Genomic DNA, 18877 nt, shown 5'->3' with positions numbered 1-18877 from the left:
GCCCGCCCGCCCGCGGGGCGCCCGCCCGCCGCTGCACGCCCGCCTTCCCAAAGCGGTTCTTCTCCGCGGAGGGCAGAACTTGCCGGACTCTGAGGGTGCATTTTGCAGGGAGTGGAAAGGAAGAAGGAAGAGGAATCCTAGTGGCGGCGGCGGGAAAGGTGTCCCCAGGTGTGGCTCGGGGTGGGGAGCTGGCCCGGCTCCTCACACCGCTTCGGGGTTGCGGATGGCAGCACAGAGGAGGTGTGCGACCCCCGTGGGTTTCCGTGTCCCCGAGGGCCGCTGGCCTGCAGCTCCCGGGGCGGGCACGGGTGCGCGCAGGTGCCCAGGTGAGAGTTGTTGGGGCGCCCCTGGTGCATCTGAGCTGTCAAAAAGCGGCGGACCGGCCGGAACAGGCGCTGCCTGGTGGCGCCAGGTTCATTCAGCAGCCCCAGGTCAACCCGGGTGAGCGCGGGAGGCCCTGGCGCCTTGGCCACCTGGACCCCGAGCGGAACTTGGGAGGACTGGGTACTTATTTCCATCTCTGGATCACCCTAGGTACCCGGCTCGGCAGCGCCCAGAGGCTTCTGAGACAGCTGGTAACTTTTAAAATGTGACCGTCAGAGGAGAGCAGTGCTTTATTCTTAGGATGCCAAATCTGTCCAGCACAGCGATCCCGGAAGTTTAGGCAGCATTTACACTAAATATGTTATTTATAGCATATGTTTCTTGATACAGCTGCTTTGGAACCAATGGACTGGGCCAATGTTTGGGTGTATTTTTTAAATATCTTGAAGAGTTTATAGTTTAAATTGAGGGTGGATTCCCAGTCTCCATCCCCACCCTGGAGCTGAGTAGCATCCTCTTAGAAATTGTCCAGACTAGAATAAGCAGATAACTGAGGAAGCTAGAGAAGATTATAGAGTGGGAGGCAGATTATTCATTACATGATTACAGCCTCTTTTAAGTAATATTTAAATATAGGTTTAGCATGCATATCATTACCAGAAACAAGTTTTTTCCCCCTCCAACGTTCTTGGAAGTAGAGATTAGATAGTAAATTTGTTTAACCTGAAATTTTGCAGCAAGTCATACTGTCAGCACCACCCACATCCTAAGATCGTCCTGGTTGGTTCTCCCTCTCCTGAGTAGGTGAGTGGGATGACAGGGCCCCTTCGTATCTATTGGATGAGTGTGGCTTGGGGACGGGCAAAAGGTATTGGAAAGATAGATCAGGTCAATAGGAGATCTGTGCTGACTTCTGTCTTGACTCTGAAAAGCTGGTGATATTAGCGTGCGTGTGTCTGAATCCTGTATCAGGACAGATTGTAGTGCTCCAAGGTGGAGAGCTGTATGATGGCCATTAGGCAGGGTTGTCAGATCTTCAGATTTTACTTCCATGTCCCATTCTTTTGCACTTGTATTTTGTGTGGTCCTTTTCTACAGTGAGGTATCCCTTGACCTTCCTTCACGGAATACAGTTATATACAGAAAGATTGTAGGAAGATGAACTGAAACAAGTCTTGCTTGGGAAACTATAATCTACCAGGAAAAGAATCACCTACTGACTTCAGTTTTAAGTAAAGATTTTAAGAATGCATACATTGTGAGACAGTTGATGTTTTCTTGAGGAGGTTCTTAGACACTGCATTATTCTCTGTGGATAAAGGGATGGAACTATTGCATAAACATTAAAGCCGTAATCCCACCTACTCAAGAGGCTGAGGCAAGGAGAATCACAAGTTAGGTCACTTTGAGCAGTTTAGTGAGACTTTGTCTCAAAATGATAAGGGTCTGGATATGTAGCTCAGTGGCAAAGTAGTCCTAGGTATGGTTCCAGTACAAAATAAAAGAGAAGGACTGTGCTTTGGGGAGTGGGGTAGAGGCAGGAGGATTGCAAGTTTGAGCCCAGCCTGGGCAGTTTAGCAGCTTAAAAAGATCTGGTATTGAAATAAAAATATGAAAGGGCTGGGGATTTAGCTCAGTGCAGAGACTTTGGGTTCAATCCCCAGTACTTCAAAAACAAAATAAAAAACATTGCGTTCAAGGAGAGAAGGCATGGGTGGCCCCCTTCCTTCAGCGTGTTTGGTCTAGGGGAAAGATAGGGATGCTTCCACATCTCTGTAATACAAAACAGCTTAACAGGAATCCTGGGACAGCAACTGTCGAAGTGTGCTATTCAGTGACAGAGAAAGGCGAGGGTCATTCGAGGTTAAGAACTAAGAAAGGTTTTGTGGTGGGTGCAGTATTTCATCTGGGACTTGAAAAGCAAAGGGAGTTCCCTGGTGGAAAGGAGGCCTACTAGAATGAGAATAGCGCAGAGGTGTTCATGTCTCCGTGTCCCGAGGAAGCAGAATAGTGTGGTGTAGAGCTGGAGTCTGACATTTAAGTCTGGGAGGGGGGATGGGGCTGGAGAAGGAGTACCTGACAAATTGTGGTAAGAAACTAAAATATGGTTGAACATTATTATTCTATATATATCAACAATCTCAGCCTCCGTAACTATCCTTTTTGCCATTAAATTCAGCTTTGCTGAAAGAAATGATATGATTTCAACGCTGTTTGGTTCTTACCAATATTGCTATAAGACTCAAAAGTTCCAAATAATTGTCAGTGCTTTCTTCACAGTCAACATTGTTTTTGCTCTAAATCTGCAGTCTTGTGGTATAACAATTCTTAGCTTGATTCAAACTTTAGACAGGAAAATACCTCCACTTTCCTGGGCCAGGAAAGAGTCAAGCCACTTTCTGCTATTTTGCTTTAATTTTAATATAACAGTAATTGTTAATGTTTATTAAACATGGTATGCCAAGAGAGTCACATTGTGTTACCTGATGAGGCGTTATTTTGATTTTAGACTGAATTTTTGATAAGGTCAGTCAATTAAGTAAATGGTTAGACCAGAATTTGGGCCCTAGCAGGCTACCTTCAGAGCCTGTGTTTTCAATTATTGTGTTATCACACAATAAAGACATTGTACATGGTAACTTACATTAATAGTGGGAATTTGACCTGGCACCTGTAGGAGGAGTATTCCTCTAATTTTTTTCTGTGTGTCCTCATGATTCTAATGAATTTCACATGACACATTCAATCACAGGGCATACTTCAGTGTCTTCATAAGCCTTAAAACTATTACCTGATCTTATACTTTAGTAACCCACTCAAAATAAACTCAAGCTCTTTGGGAAAAGACAGAATAAGGGATGAGAAAGTATCAGCAAATGTGACAGCCTTATGTGTGAAGTCCAGCCAGAACCTCTGGAATGTCAATTTCCAGTATTCTCATTATTCCCAGTGAGCCCCTCAATGCACCAGGTATTTTAGTATTTTGACATCTCATACACGTCTCATGTGTTTTGATTTTTTTTTTTTCTGAAGGTGGTACAGCAAACATGCTAGTTTGTATGTGGTGTACTAAACTGTGCTTTCAGATGACAGATTGGACTTTATGTAATTAGGTATTAACTGCGAAAAACTGCTAAGCAGAAGAACACTTCAGTGTCCTTAGCATCTTCATAGATTTCCTCAGCATGCTACCACCCTTGGCCAACCTGTGAGGAGGGACGGGAGTAGAGACGAGCCGTGGTAAGAGCCAGGCAGTGCAGCGAGGACGGTAAGGGCACAGCACACAGGCGATGATCACAACAACTTGTCTTTGTGTGTTTGGCTCTCGTTCTGCAGGTGTTTAATGCTAAGCTCTCTAGATCGTTCCATCTGTTCTCAGACTCTGAGGAGTTTACCAATCCTGCTGTTTTCTCATCTGACCTTGTGGGCCGGACTTAGAAATACATGACTATTCATGGGATTAGTGAGTAAGGGACCTTTTTTTTAAACAAACAAAAAAAAAAAAACAAAAAAAACCTTATTCAATGTGGGGTTATTTTACATTATTTTTATCCTAATAAAAATGTATTTGAAAGTACAGGTGAATATTCATGGGTTAAAGGAAGATATACTGACAATTTATTGCTACTCCTCCCTCCACATACAACCATAATTAATATTTTTAAGTTGTCTTTCTTAAAAATTTTAAGTTTTATTAGTACATGTTTGAGGTACATCGTGATTACATTCACTGTAGGAGTTGGTACATATATATAACACGTTCCAGTTTTCCTCCCCCGTGTTATTTTCCCAGCATCAGATTCAATTATCCTATAAATGAATAAGACCTCATAAGTCTTTATCAAGTTAGTTATCATACACACAGCTTAATAGCCAGATTAACAGGCCAAAAACCAAAAATATGACAATTATACTAAATCAATGTACACTTTTAGATGCATTGTCCATGCTGGATTATAACTTTTTTCCCTATTATCTGGCTTTTATTTTGTATGTCATGTATATATTGGATTTCTCATATAAGAGAAGCCATGTGATATTTAAGTTTGTGTATCTGATTTACTCCACTTAAGATTATGCCTCAAGGTACATCCATTTTCCTATAAATGACTTGAGTTTACCCTTCTTTATGGCAAAGTAATACTCCATTATGTATAAATACATTTTCTTTATCCACTCATCTGTTGATGGACATATAGGCAGCTCCCAAGATTTAGCAAGTGTGAATTATGCTGCTGTAAGCATGGGTATGTATCACTGTGGTATGATGTCTTTAACTCTTTTGGGAAGACACCTAGAAGGGAAATAGCTAGATCAAATGAAATTTCTATTTTTAGTATTTTGAGGACTCCATATTGATTTCCACAGTACTTGTGCCAGTTTACACTCCAATCAACGATGAAGAAAAGTTCCTTTTTCACCCATACCCTTGCCAGCATTTGTTACTGGTTGATTTCTTGATGGTGACCATTTTTTTCTGGAATGAGATAGAATCTCAGTGTTGTTTTAATTGTATTTCTCAAGTGGCTAGCAATGCTGCACATTTTTTTCATGTATTTACTGGCCATTTACACTTCTTTATCTGAGAAGTACCTGTTTATTTCATATGCTTATTTTTGATTGGGTCTTTAAATTTAAGATGCCTAATTTTTTAAGTTCTTTATATATTCTACATATTAGTCCTTTTTCTGGGGAGTAGTTGGCAAAAATTTTGTCCCATTCTGTAGGTTCTATTTTCACTCTATTGGTGGTTTCCTTTGCTGTTAAGAAGATTTTTAATGTGATGTGTCCCATTTCTTGATTCTTGATATTATTTCTCGTGCAACTAGGGTTCCATTCAGAAAGTCTTTACCTACACATATGTCTTCCAGAGAATTTTGCCTTCTAGCAGATTGTTTCTTTTTAATATTTAGATCTTTGATCCATTTTGTTTTGTGTTTAGTGCATGGTGAGAAATAAGGGTTTAGGTTCAGCCTTCAGCACGCGGAGAGCCAGTTTTCCCAGCACCATTTGTTAAAGAGGCTGCGTTTCCTCCAACGAACGTATTTGGCCCCTTTGTCAAAGATTAAGGTGGTTGAATGTGCCTAGAGTTGTTTTTACATCCTTTATTCTGTTCCTTTGATCCACAGGTGTTTTTCCCCCAATATCATGCTTTTTCTTTTTATCACTATAGCTTTTGTAATACATATAACTTGATAGTCCAGGATTGTGATGCCCCTGGCCTTGCCCTTGTTGCCCAGAATTGCTTTTGTTATTCTCTTTTCTGGTCCCTTATGAATTTTAGGATTGCTTTCTCTAGTTGTGTGAGGAATGCTATTGGTATTTTGACTGGAATTGCATTAAATCTGTACAGCCATTTTGGAAGCATAGTCATATTGACTGTACTGGTTCTGCTTATTGAGGATCAGGGGCTATATTTGCATTTTCTGATGTCCTCTTAAAACTCCTTTTTCAAAGTACTGTGGTTTTCATTGTAGAGGTCTTGCACTTCCTTGGTTAGGTTAATTGCTAAGTATTTTATTTTTCTTGATGCTATTGTGAAAGGTATTTTTTTGCCTGATTTCTCTCTTAGTGAGTTTGTTATTAGTATATAGGAATGTTACTGACTCTTGCGTGTTGACTTTGTATCCTGTTCTACTGAACTTAGTTATTAATTCTAGGAGTCTTTTGATGCAGTTTTTGGGGTCTTCTAGGTAGAGGATCATGTTGTCTGCAAATAATAATTTGTTCTTCCTTTCCTATCCATATTTGTTTTATTTCTTTCTTTTATCTAATTGCTGTGGCTAATGTTTTAAGAACTATATTGAACAAGGGTAGTCATAGTGAACATCATTGTCTTGTTCCTGATTTTAGAGGGCAAGTTTTCAGCCTTTCTCTAGTTAGTATGATATTGATTGTTGATTTTCCATAGATGGTTTTTATCAGATTGGAATAAAGACATTTTATGCTTATTTTCTTCAGGGTTTTTATCATGAACAGATGTTAGACTTTGTCATATGCTTTTTCTGCATATATTGAGATGATCTTGTGGTTTTTGTCTTTGGTTCTGTTAATGTGGTATATTACATTTATTGATTTGTGTATGTTGAATCATTTCTACATCCCTGGGATGAATTATTAGATTATTTATTTGAGCTCATTTTGTTTTTCTGATGTGGAAATTCACTACTATAAATGTCCCTCTTAGGACTGCTTTCATTGTGTCACATGTGTTTCGTTGGGTTGTACTGGCATTCATGTTTGATTATAGGAACTGTCTAATCTGTGACACATTGATTATTCAAGAAGCTTTTGTTTAATTCCATATGTTTGCATAGTTTAGGTGGTGTCTTTTGCCATTGATTTTAAGCTTCATTGCACTAGGATATATACATGGGACAATTTCTATTTTTTCTTTCTTTTTTTTTTTTTACATTTACTTGAGCATGTTTTATGGGCCAGTATGTGGTCTATTTTGGAGAAAGTACCAAGTTCTGCTGAGAAGAATGTTTATTCTAATATTGGGTGAAGCACTCTGTAGATGTCTATTAAGTCCATTTATTTGAAGGCTTGGTCCAACTCTGATTTTTTTTTATTGATTTTTTTGCCTAGTTGATCTGACTGTCACAGTGGTGTATTGAGGTCCACTCTTACAGTTGTATTGGTTTTTATCTGATTTTCATGTCTAGTGTTTGTTTATGAAGTTGGGTGTGTCAGTATTTGGTATATGTATGTTTATAATTGTCATCTCTTCCTGTTGAATTTGTTGCCTTAACCAATATGTAATGACTTTCTCTGTGCCTTCTGATCTGTCTTGACTTGAAATTGATTTTATCTGAAATTCAAGTAACTACTCCTGCTTGTTTCTGGGCTCCTGTTGGTGGAATATTGTTTTCCATCCTTTGATTTTTAATCTGAGTTACTTTTTGACTTAAATGTGCTTCTTGTATATTGCGTATTGTTGGACTTTGTTTCTTGATTCATTCTGCCAACCTTGTGTTTTGATAGGGGAACTGAGATAATTCACATTGAGAATTACTGCTGAGGTACTGACTTTTTCCTGCCACTACATTATTTTCCTATCGCTGATTTCCTTAATTTTTTTCCTTTTGCTTAGCTGCTCATCCCACCAGATGTATTCATTCTTTTTGACTTATTGGCATTGTTGGTTTCATTGTCTTTTTGTATGATATCTATGAGAATTTTTTGTAATTCTAGTTTAGTGATCCTGAATTTCTTGTGGTGCTCCTTGTCATGGAGATACTTTATTTCTCCACTGGTTTCAAAAGAAAATTTTTCAGGATACACAGGTCAGGTTTGGAAGATGTTATCTTTTAGAGCTTGAAACACTTTACTCCAAGCTCTCTTGGCTTTTATGATTTGCAAAGGGAAGTCTGCTGTAATTCTAATGGGTTTACTTTCTATGTGATTTTTTGCCTTTCTCTAACAGCTTTGAAGATTTCATCCCCATGATGGTTTTCTGCTACTTTGAGTATAAGGCAGCACATTGAGGTTCTCTTTTGGTCATGGATGTTTGGAGTTCTGTGTGTCTCACTCATGTGTATATTAATTTTTTTCCCTCTATGTTTGGGAAGTTTTCCACAGTTATTTCTGTAAAAAGTTTTTTTATGCCATTTGTGTTGTCTTCTGATTTTTCACTTATTCCAGTTAGTCTTAGATTAATCTTCTTTGCATCATCTAGCAGATGTTGGATCCATTTTTCACGTTCTGTTTTCAAGGTGTCTAAGTAGTTTGTCTTCAAAAGCATCACTGTCTTTTTCTGAAATTCTGTCCTCATATTGTTCACTTTTACTGTTCATACTTCATATAATTTTAATCTCCTGGATCTCCAATTGAAACCTTTTCATAGACTCTAATTCTTTGTTAAACTGGTCATTCAGGTTTTGTATCATTTTGTTTAGCTCATCTAGCTTTTTATTAATGTCTTCTGACAGCTCCTGCCAAATCCTTTTGATTATTATTACTTCCATTATCCATTTAGTTGTCTCTTCTGTTGTAGTGGATTGACAACTGGTGGTCAACTTTATAACCCCCAGCTGAACTGAGTAGGCATGGTGCTGGGTGAGGGAGACCCACCTGAGGATTGTTGCCAGTGACATAAGAGGCAGAACTGGAGAAGAAGAATAGAAGGCTGTTGGGAGCAAAGGAAGGGTGTTTGGAGCTGGTAGAAGCTATAAGGAGCTGTTGATTCTGTAGGAGGAGTTTTTCATGCTGGCTTTCCGATGAACATGGCTGTTCTCATCCTCTGAGGAGCTCAGGACCTTGTTGGCACTGAGAATAGCTTTGGCTCACTTTGGGGGAGCTCTGGTGCTCACTCTCAGCATTGCTTCCTGACTCTGGAGGGAAAGAAGGTGCACAGCTCAGTCTCCTAAAGAAGCTTGCTGTGTTGGCTTTCCTAATAGGAACCCAGGTGTCTTCACCATTAGAGGACCTCAGCACCTCACTGTTGCTGAGGATGGCTGTGGCACTTTTCGGGGGAGCTCTGGTTCTTACTTTGTATGTTACTTCCTGGCTGTAGTGTAGATCCCTCAGCCTGCTAGCACAGATCCTTCATCCTGCTGGCACAGACTTTCTAGATTCCACCACTGACCTTTGGGCTTTCCCAGTGTAGATCCATGAAACAGGCCTGCATGGGATATTGTTGTGGGCTTTGGGCTTCCAGTTGGACTGGTGGGAGGCACTGTTGTAAGATGTGGGTCTTCAGTTGGGCTCATGTGGGATGTTTCTGTGAGATCCAAGCCCTTGGATAGATTCTTTGGTCTTGGTGTGTGGACAGATTTCCTGAACTCTCTTGTGTATCATTCTTTGGGTGACTGTTATAAATAATCTTGTAGAATGTGTGTCCTGTATTATATTGTTCCCCTTGCAGAAATATCCCCCAAATCAGCACATCTGCGATCCCACTGAGTTCCTCTTTGCTCTGTTTTCTAACCTCAGGAAATTCAGGTGTATGGCTAATGCTATTCTACCCTTTGGTGTCCCCTGGGTTAGCTGCAGGGAAGTTGAATTTAGGGAAGATCAGAGGACAGGAAGAAAAGAAGAGAGAGAGAAGTAAAGGGAGGGAAAAAGTGAGGGAAACGAAGTGAAAGCAAACCACTCTTAAATGTTAGTATATTTTTTCTGTTTTAAATCATTTCTTGACTATTGATGACCTAAGAACTCTAAGTGACCTAAAAGCAGCCAGTCTATTGTCATTGTGATAAGACTTCTTTCTTCTTGTTTGTTGACTTTTCTTTCTGTCAAACTATAGTAAACATGAGGTGAGGTGCTGCATGCCTGTAATCTCAGCACCTAAAAGGCTGAGGCAGGAGGATTGCTGCAAATTCAAGGCCAGCCTGGGCTACATAGTGAGTTCAAGGCCAGTCTGAACTAAGCAAAACCTTGTCTCAAAATACCAAAAGAGAAAAAAAAAATCCTATACTAAAGGGTGTTGAAAATGTCATTTCTTTATTTGGACAGGGATGTTTTCAGTGCAGGTAAGAACCAAGGACCAAGGGTCCAGTAAAAGATGGGGTGTTGTGTTATGCGTCAGAATGTTGATATTCTGGCCAGACATGTTTTAGGTTCAGTGCTTTCAGATTTTAAGGGGAGCTGTGCCAAGCTAAAAAGAAATCACTTTGTAAGTTGATTAGGGTTAAAGGGATAAAAATGAATGATGATTCATGTTAGAGTTACCGTGTGCCAGGCACTCTGCTAAGTACTTTCCATAAACTAATTCAGTTAATCGCTACAGCAGTATGATGCCATAAATGTAATCATTTCCTCTGATTTAAATGCACGTATTTAAGTCAGCTGCTGAAGGTGAGATGTGCACTCAGGTTATCTAGGCCCAGCCTTTGCCTGCATTTCTGTACTACATGTTCTCGAATTATTTCTCTACATATCCATAGATATAAACATCTGTGTGTGTCTTTGTATGAAGCTGTAGCTAGTGAAGTAAAAGTAGAAATTCTATGAGCTGTTCTGTGGACCTCATATCATTACCAAAAAAAATCGTAGCCTTTCTCTTACTACCTTTCTCAAGCTGAGAGGGTATTGTACTAATGTGAACAAATTAATGAGTTGCTCTATCATTACGTTGATAGCCTTATTATAATTCTTTTCTTCAACACCATGGACACATTAGGATCTCAGGGTTTTCCCTTCCAGCTGTGCCCATGCAGTTGTGGACAGGGAGGCTGCAGGGAGTGTGGTGTGGATGGAGAGAGGTGGGGTGAGTGCCTTGACATTGGCTGCCCAGAGAGTTTTGGGCCTTTTCTTGGCTGCTGCACATCAGAAAAATGGCATTATGGGTGGGTGAGCTTGTGCTTGGCCCTTCAGGACCCTGGGAAAGCAAGGAAGAGATTTTCCTCTCTTTTGGCTAGACGTGGAGTGTGCTGGCTCCCTCCGGAGCCCCACGGGTGAAATGAGCCTCTTTCTGTAGCCAGAGACCAGCCAGTAGATTGTGGGCATTCACCACATCAAAGCGTGGGGTTAATAACGTTGCGGCCACCAGTAGGGACAAAGCCAAATGCCACAAGTGAGGAGGGAGCGGGCTGCTCCTCATTCCTTTGTTCTCCCTCTGTGCTCGAGTGTGCTCACAGAGGTCATGTTCCCCTGCAAAGGTCCAATTATTATTCTCTCTTTTTCGTCAAGGTTTGAGTCTTTGGAGAGAGGTGCTTACTTTTCTATAATCACAAAATTCACTCAGCCATGCTAGATGGTTAGAGGTCATTGTAAAGAGGCATTTGATATTCTCTTATACCACGTTCTCATATTTTCATTAAAAAGCCCTTGGTGAATCTGAAGATAAATGGACACATTCATCTTTTAAATTTTGTACCACACTGTCTCCTGTATTTTCCTGAACATTTTATAGAAAAATCAAGAAACTTATCTTTCCAATGGTGATCGTTTCTTCAAGAATTTTGTTTTGATTTCTATTGGAGATGGTGCTGGCTGTGCTAAATGAGCCATGTCCCGGGCAGTGTAGACAACAGGGTGGAGCAGAAAGAACAACCTGGTCTGGCTGCTGCTTCTGTGGGTCAGTCAGGATAGTCTATGGTTTGAGTTCACCCCTCCCTGTCAGTTCATATGTTGAAATCTTAATCCATAGTGTGACACCACTGGGAGGCAATTAGGTCCTGCGGGTAGAGCCTGCACGAACAGGATGAGTGTCCTTATAATGAGAGAGATGCCTTTCCCCTTCCCCGTGTGATAGCCAGGCCCCTCATCTATGAACAAGAAAGTGGGTCTTTACCAGACAATGAATCTACCCTGATTTGGGGCCTCTGGTGCTTAATAACTCTGAGAAGTAAATCTCTGTTATGTATGCGACACCCAGTTTAGGAGGTTTTGTTATAGCAGCCGAATGACTAAGACAGGGTTGACACACTTAGGCCAGCTCCAGGCCCTGCCTTCTTTACCTATTGCTTCTTATCCTTTTCCCTCCTTTGAGTTCTCCCTCCACTGAGACAAGAGGGAACAGTTGGTGAAAAGTTGTAATTCTGTCCCAGAGCTGTGCTTCTCACCTCTGCCTGCACAGTAGAATCACCTGGGAAACTTCTAGAAGTAGAAGTGTAAGATGCCAGCCAGAGGAGTCTGGTGTTGAGATCTGGCTCCAGGAGTGTGTACAGCTTCCCAGATGATCCCATCCCAGTCGAGGTTGAGAATCACTGTGGTTTAATGATGTTTCTGAGTATGACTAGGGCTGTCCTGGGTCAAAAACACAGGGTGCAGTTTAAAGAATGCAGATTTCAGCTGGGCGTGGTGGTGTTCATCTGTAATCCTAGAACTCAAGGAGGCTGAGGCAGGAGAATCACAAGTTCAAGCCCAGCCTGTGCAACTTAACAACTAAGCAAGACTGTCTCTCAAAATAAAGGAGAAAAGGGGCTGAGGATGTAACTCAGTGCAGAGGCACTAGTTTCTATTCCTAGTACTTAAAAAAATAATGCAGATTTCTGAAATTCCTAATGTACTTAAGTGCTGAGACCTTGAACCGGAAACTAGAAAGAAAGCCAAATCCTAATATACAGAGTGAATAATCTTTATATGAAATGCTTGGGACTGGAAGTGTTTCTGACTTCAGGGGGAATAGCTATCTATCTATCTATCTATCTATCTATCTATCTATCTGAGACATCTTGGTGATAAGACTGAAGTCTAAACACAAAGTTTGTTTACGTTTTGTGCAAATCTTATATGGCCTTTTATACAGTATTTTTAGTGCACTTTATTTTGATTGCTATGTGTCAAGTGTGAAATTTTCCACTTGTAACATCAAGTTGTGTGTCACTCTAAAAGTGTCAGATTTTTGGAGCATTTTAGATTGGGATTTTTGGGTTAGGGATATTTAACCTGTGATAAATTAGACTTTTGAATTATGCCAAATTGCAATTTGCCAATACTCAGGTCTTGGTTTTAATGTCCTAAGTATTAACTAATATATAAGGATGAAAAACCCACAAAAGCCCTAGATTTCTAAATGATCAGTAACTAGTTGCACTAGAATTAGGGGGTGAGTAGCCATAACTACTCCTTAGAAATTATCAGAAACCCATTGAAGTTATAAAATCAATACCTAGGGGCCGGGGATGTAGCTCAATGGCACAGCACCTGCCTGGTAAACGCAGGTCCTGAGTTCGATTCCCCATACCAAAAAATCAAATCAAATCAAATCAAATCAAATCAAATCAATAGCTAACATTTATAGGCTTTTCTCTATATGTCAAGTAGTGTCTTTCACATTTTCAATTCATTATTATCCATTGTTTTATAAATGAACAAAGAAAAGCTGAGACACATGAATCAGCTCTGACTTACATGATGAATATCACAGACTGAATCAGAACCCAGATACACACTGAAAAGTAAAGCCCATGATCTTGACCATTACTCAGTTCCTATCATTCTAGAACCAACTATTGGACCAATTTCCCCACTTTCTCTGGATGGCATTTTCGTGTAAAACTAAGGGGGATGAAGGAGGCTGTCAAGCATGGAAAAGGCTGCTAATGCTAATGGCTTGCTTCATATTGTTTTCTGTTATCTCATTTTTCCGTAGTCCGTAAAACTCCCACGGGTCTCTGATGCTTACTTCAGAAACTGCCTTACACAGAGTTGTGGCCCACACCTGCAACCCTGGTGCTCAGGGAGGCCCAGGCAGGAGGATGTTTGAACCCAGGCTTGGTAATTTAGAGACTTAGTGACACCCTGTCTCAAATTAAAAAAAAAAAAAAAAGTGGGCTGGGGATGTAGCTCTATGTGAAGGCCCTGGGTTCAGTTCCTTGAATCGCGTGCAGGCACACACAAAGGAGCAAGGGGTACGAGGGGGGGGATAGGGGGGAGGGAGGGAGAGAGGGAGAGAGAGAGAGAGAGAGAAAAGAAACTCTGACTGATGCTTTATTGCCTGTATTCTTTTAGTCATTCCTGTACCTCAGGAAAGGTTCGCTCCAGTGTTCTTTGCCAAAGCAATAAGTGAAATAAGAAACATATGATCTGCCTTTATTACCCTGGCACACACCTGTTTCTGGGGTAAAACCTTGGGTGTGTGAGTTGGTCAGGGGCGTGGCCATGGGCAGGGAGAGGGTCACTGCCCTCACTGGCCTCCCATTTCTGACAAGTCTAATACAGATGTTGATGTTTTAAAAATCGCCAAATCAGGTATCTCTATGATCATTGAACCATGCATTTATAGCATTATTATTTTCTTTGTAAGAGTCAGCTTTGTTGAACTATAACTTATATACAATAAAATTTGACAATTACAGGTATACAGTGTAATGAGCTTTGAGAAATGTACACAGTTGAGGTTCACCATTATTTTTAAAATAACATCTTTATTAGGCTGTAATTCACATACTCTATGATTCCCCTAGAATGTACAGCTTGGTGGTTTTTAGTATATTCAAAGTAGTGTAACTATCACCCCCATCAATTTTTTTTTTCCTGTACCGGGGCACCCCCATCAATTTTAGAGCATTTGCTTAAATTCATCATCACGAGTAGCCACTCGCCACACCCTCCCCCAAAGCGCCGAGACCCTGGCGGCCACTAATCCACTTTCTGTCTCTATTGATTTGCCTCTTCTAGGCATGTGTTCGTTTTGGCTTCTTTCACTTGCCTTATGGTTTTTAATGTTCATCCCTATCATTGCACGCATTGCTAGCTTTTTTATTGCTACATAATATTTCATTATATGGATATATCACATTTCATTTATCCATTCAGTTGGTAGACATTGTGTCTACTGTCTGTAAATATTCATCAATTTTTATCACATATACAACATTTGGTATATTATATCTACATTCTATCTTAGTATACTGATTTTTCCCTATAAATATAAATTAATTTTGGCTGATAAGGATTAATTTTAAAGATAACATGATTTTTACATCCCTATTTTGGCTTTCTGTCAGCAGAAGTCATCGGTGTGCTGATTGCTTTGTAAGTGGTGCAGATGCAGCACTTCTTACCTCTCAGACACTATAGAATGAAAACGCTTAAAAATGGGGAAGTGAAAGTAGAAGCAGTGTCACAGCTGTGATAGGCAGAAGGCAGACTCAAGAGCTAGAAACAGGTATGATGACTCACTACCTTTCTTATGCTTGTCTCATTAAGTGAAATGAAATGAAGTTGAATTAATTTATCTTTGATTCATGAGCCTCTGTATGTATTAAAGTCTGTTTGTTTAATGAGTTTTAGGATTCCCAAATAATATCTACATTTTTATTTACTTTTTATTAACTACCCAAAGAGCTATCGTGTGCTTACATTCTTAGATATTATTTCCAAATAATTATTTCTCAATTTCCAGGAGCCCTTTCCTGAAACTGAGAATAATAAATAATATTTGTTTGGTGGGACAGCAGTCACAGTTCAGGGGAAAGAGCAGTATCAGTATTAGAATCTCTTCTGGCTAAGCAGGTCTGCTTTTCAGTGTATGAAACATTATGTATATTTGAATCAGAATTAAGATAGGTTTTTGATTCCTTTGGAGTGTTTTAACAGCTTTACTGAGAATATAATTCACATAAGGTAAAACTGACTAATTCAATGTGTGCTGCAAACAGTCATTTTTAGGCTACTTCTCTTGTGTAACTTGCACCATGGTCTGATTTTAAAACATTTTTATCACCTCCAAAAGGAACTCTGTACCCTTTACCCGTCATTCCACATTTCCATCCTTCAGACTGTTTTCCAAAGTGACTGCAGACCCTTTATTTACACCAGCAACATAATGAGGGTTTTGGCTTCCCACATCTTCGCTCACAGTTTAGAACCTTCCAGGAGCCAAAATTAAGTGTAGCCGAAGGTCCCAGAGCCCTGAGACAAGTCAGACTTGTAACTCATCTGACAGCTGACTAGATCAAGACAAAGCGAGCCGGGCATGAGCTGCATTTCCCAGGCCACAGGGGCCACAAAAATAAGATTAAATTAATTGTACATTGCTGTATTTTGAAAAAATTAGTATAGTCAATGTCTATACATTTCAGGGACCTATAGCGTCCATGTTAATATTACATGTAGATATAAATGCCAAATATGAAATTCTTACAACCTCTATCCAGGAAAACAGAAGTTTCTGCCAAAATAAAGAGTCAGAAAAGCAAACAACTAGCATTTGAATGGAACTAAATGTGAGCTACAGTACTGGAATGTAAAAACTTTACCTGAATGAAATGTGGACTTTCATCAACAGTCCTGGTCATTTTCCGGAGGAAGTGACTGGAACTTGCCAACTTTCCTTTCTCTTTAGCAAAACAAACTCCAGCTTTAGGAGACAGGTTGTCCTTTCTGCTAAGCATAACCCAATTGTCCTGAATTGTGGAACCTTCTTATTGTTAGTTTTATTTCATGCCCTTCTCTTTTCCTTGGGAGGGTCAGAATGCATGAATTGTATTTAATTTTTAAGATAAAATAAAGAAATACACTGATATTTCAAGTTATAATTGATTTTGTGATATCCTGCTAGACCCTGTATTTTGACAAAACTGCCTTTCAGTTACAGTATTCCTCAAATAGTCACTCAGTGTCTAATTTTGAGTTTTTTAAGGCATTTGATCATGCAGATTGTTGTTTAATTAACATTCTACTAAAAAGAGATTGCAAATTTTCAGAGTTTACCATATATACTATCAGCATACCCATCTCCTAGAAGTATATTTTCATATAGACATTATGAATATACTCCTAAATTGTGAATATACTCCTAGAACATTAGTCCAAATCATACAATGCCTTTTGTACTTATAGATCTTGTTATAGACCATTAATGTTAGGACTTACTATATAAAGTGTGGAAAGAATCCTATGTTATATTATGAATATAGGCTTCTTGAAACACATTCTTCCTAAGAGAGTGCCATCTCTCTGATCTACCTTCCTTCTGTGAGCTCTGAGACCTGCCTCTCAAATTCCTCCAGACCTACCCACACCAGCGTTCATGTTGTTCTTTTGCCTGGGCCGCCCTTCCATGAATCACCATGTTCTTTAAAACCAACCTAGTCTGTGAGACCTTCTACTCTAGCTTCTGTGACTTTTCACTGTAGCCCTTGCCTTGATTGCTTTTGTTTTTTTCTATTCCCAGACATGTACTGTCCATCACCTCCATCATGCACTCTAGTGAACTCATACTCAATTGGTCAAGGTGAAGAAATCTGGATGAACTGTTCCACCAGACCTCCACCCATATGCCAGACCTGTGTTCCAAAAGGGAAATCGAGTGCCAAAACAAAAGGGAGAACTGCATACTGGCCTACTTCTGAAATTGCCTCTGAGCATTCCTAACTTTTGAAGTCACGACATACCTGTGTCCAGTAAAAAATACTTTTAAAAAGAAATTTTACTACTTACATGCCTTGACTATATTATATATTTCATATGCAGCCCGAGACAATTCCTCTTTACTCAGTGTGGCTCTAGCAAGCCAGTGTGTCCAACCCACAAGCCACAGGTTGGAATTCCCTGTGAGAAATACCCACTGAAGGGCAGCTAAGCAACAGAGGGAACCATAGGAGTTAGGTGAAAACAGGAAATCACTAAGCAGTACTCTTACCGTGTTCTTTTGAGATGAGGTGCTTTTTCTTTTTTTGGCATTCCTGGGAATGTAACCCAAGGCCCCACAGAGGCAACTATCACTCAGTTGCATGTCTGCCTGCTTGTACTTTAAACCACGAGATAGTCAGAAGCTGTTAGTCAACCCTGCACAACCTCGTCTTTCTAATCTCAGTGGATGTACATGGGCACTTAGTATTTCAAAGGTGCATTTTTCTAATCATTTTCTGGGAGATTTTCTCTGGCTCCTGGCTTATATGTCAAAATGTCACCCGAAGGCAAGGCAAGGCAAAGCAGAGGTATTTAGTATCGAAAATAATTTCTGCCTACTTTTAAAAAAAATTTTTATTTTAAAGAAAAAGAAAGAAAATTCCAAAACCATGTGATAGGAGGGTTAATACATTGTGTATTATTATCCTTAAATTAGTTACTCAGAGTACGAGATGTCAGCATTTCACTTCTAAACAATATTAACACAAATCTATCTTTTCAATGAACTGAGAGAAATTAGTAGTATAACTAGTTTAACTATCTTTTGTGTGTATATGTATATATATATATATACATATGTATATATATGTATATATATATATATACATATATTTCCTTTTTCTTTTCCCTCCTTTTTTTCAACTCCCCTGAAGCAGTTTCTCTTTCCTTTTGAAGTTTCTTTGCAGTTTACAATATCTATTGTACGTTTTGGATCACATTTACTCTTTCAGCTTCTCACACTAGGAAGACAATACAATGTTTATATGTTTGCTATTTCACTTATGAGTATGGTCTGAGTTGCATCCATTTACATATAAAAGTCTCCAGTTTATCCTTCTTTATAGCTGAATGATACTCCATTATATAAAATGACCACATCTTTTTTATCCATTCCTCAGTTGATGGGCATTTGGGTTGTTTCCTAGATCTAGCTATTACAAATTGTTCTTGCTATAAACGTGGGTGCACTTATATCTCTGTGGTACAATGTTTTTAATTCTGCTGGGAAGATATCCAGAAAGGGAATATCTGGGTTAAATGGGACCACCAATCATAGTTTTTTTGAGGAATCTCCACACTGATTTCCACAGTGGTTGCACCAGTTTGCACTCCCACCAACAGTGGAGTAGGATCCTTTCTCCCCACAGCCCCTCCAGCATCTGTTACTGGTTGATTTCTTGATGATAGTCATTCTTTCCCGGGTGAGATGGAATCTCATTGTTGTTTTAATTTGCATCTCTTGAATGACCAGGGATGTTGAACTGTCTACTTTTATGTTTGAAAATTGACAAGGAAGATAATTAATCCTCCTCACTCTCACCTCCCAGGAAATACTGGCTTTCTTCTCCCCGATTCTACTGCTCCGCCTATGTCTTGCCCGCTTTTCATGTTGTAATTTGAGGATTTGATGAAGAACAGTCACATCTACACCTGTCTTCATACATCCTGTCAGAGTCATTAGATGGTTGGCTCTTTCTGTCATATATTATCTAGTTGGAGAACTCAGACTACATTTTCCTTAAAG

General features: G+C 39.7%; 1 protein-coding gene across 5 annotated transcripts in view; it reads left to right on the top strand.

Annotated features, from left to right (window-relative positions):
- Positions 1-18877, top strand: part of Slc16a9 (solute carrier family 16, member 9) — a 50803-nt gene continuing 31926 nt past the window's right edge. For 2 of the 5 annotated variants that reach the window (XM_013514882.1, XM_005385933.2), the window contains exon 1: positions 1-168. The gene's annotated coding sequence lies outside the window, so the exon portion shown is untranslated. Of the gene's footprint in view, positions 169-306; positions 327-1108; positions 1129-14775; positions 14885-18877 lie in introns of those variants that run through there. The other 3 variants (XM_013514881.1, XM_005385930.1, XM_005385932.2) reach the window with 3 other exon arrangements.

Source organism: Chinchilla lanigera, unplaced genomic scaffold, assembly GCF_000276665.1.
Source record: "Chinchilla lanigera isolate Chin_1 unplaced genomic scaffold, ChiLan1.0 scaffold00024, whole genome shotgun sequence".
NCBI classification, from domain to species: Eukaryota; Metazoa; Chordata; class Mammalia; order Rodentia; family Chinchillidae; genus Chinchilla; species Chinchilla lanigera.
The sequence above is the reverse complement of the archived record's forward strand: the minus strand, read 5'-3'. Positions and strand labels throughout refer to the sequence as shown.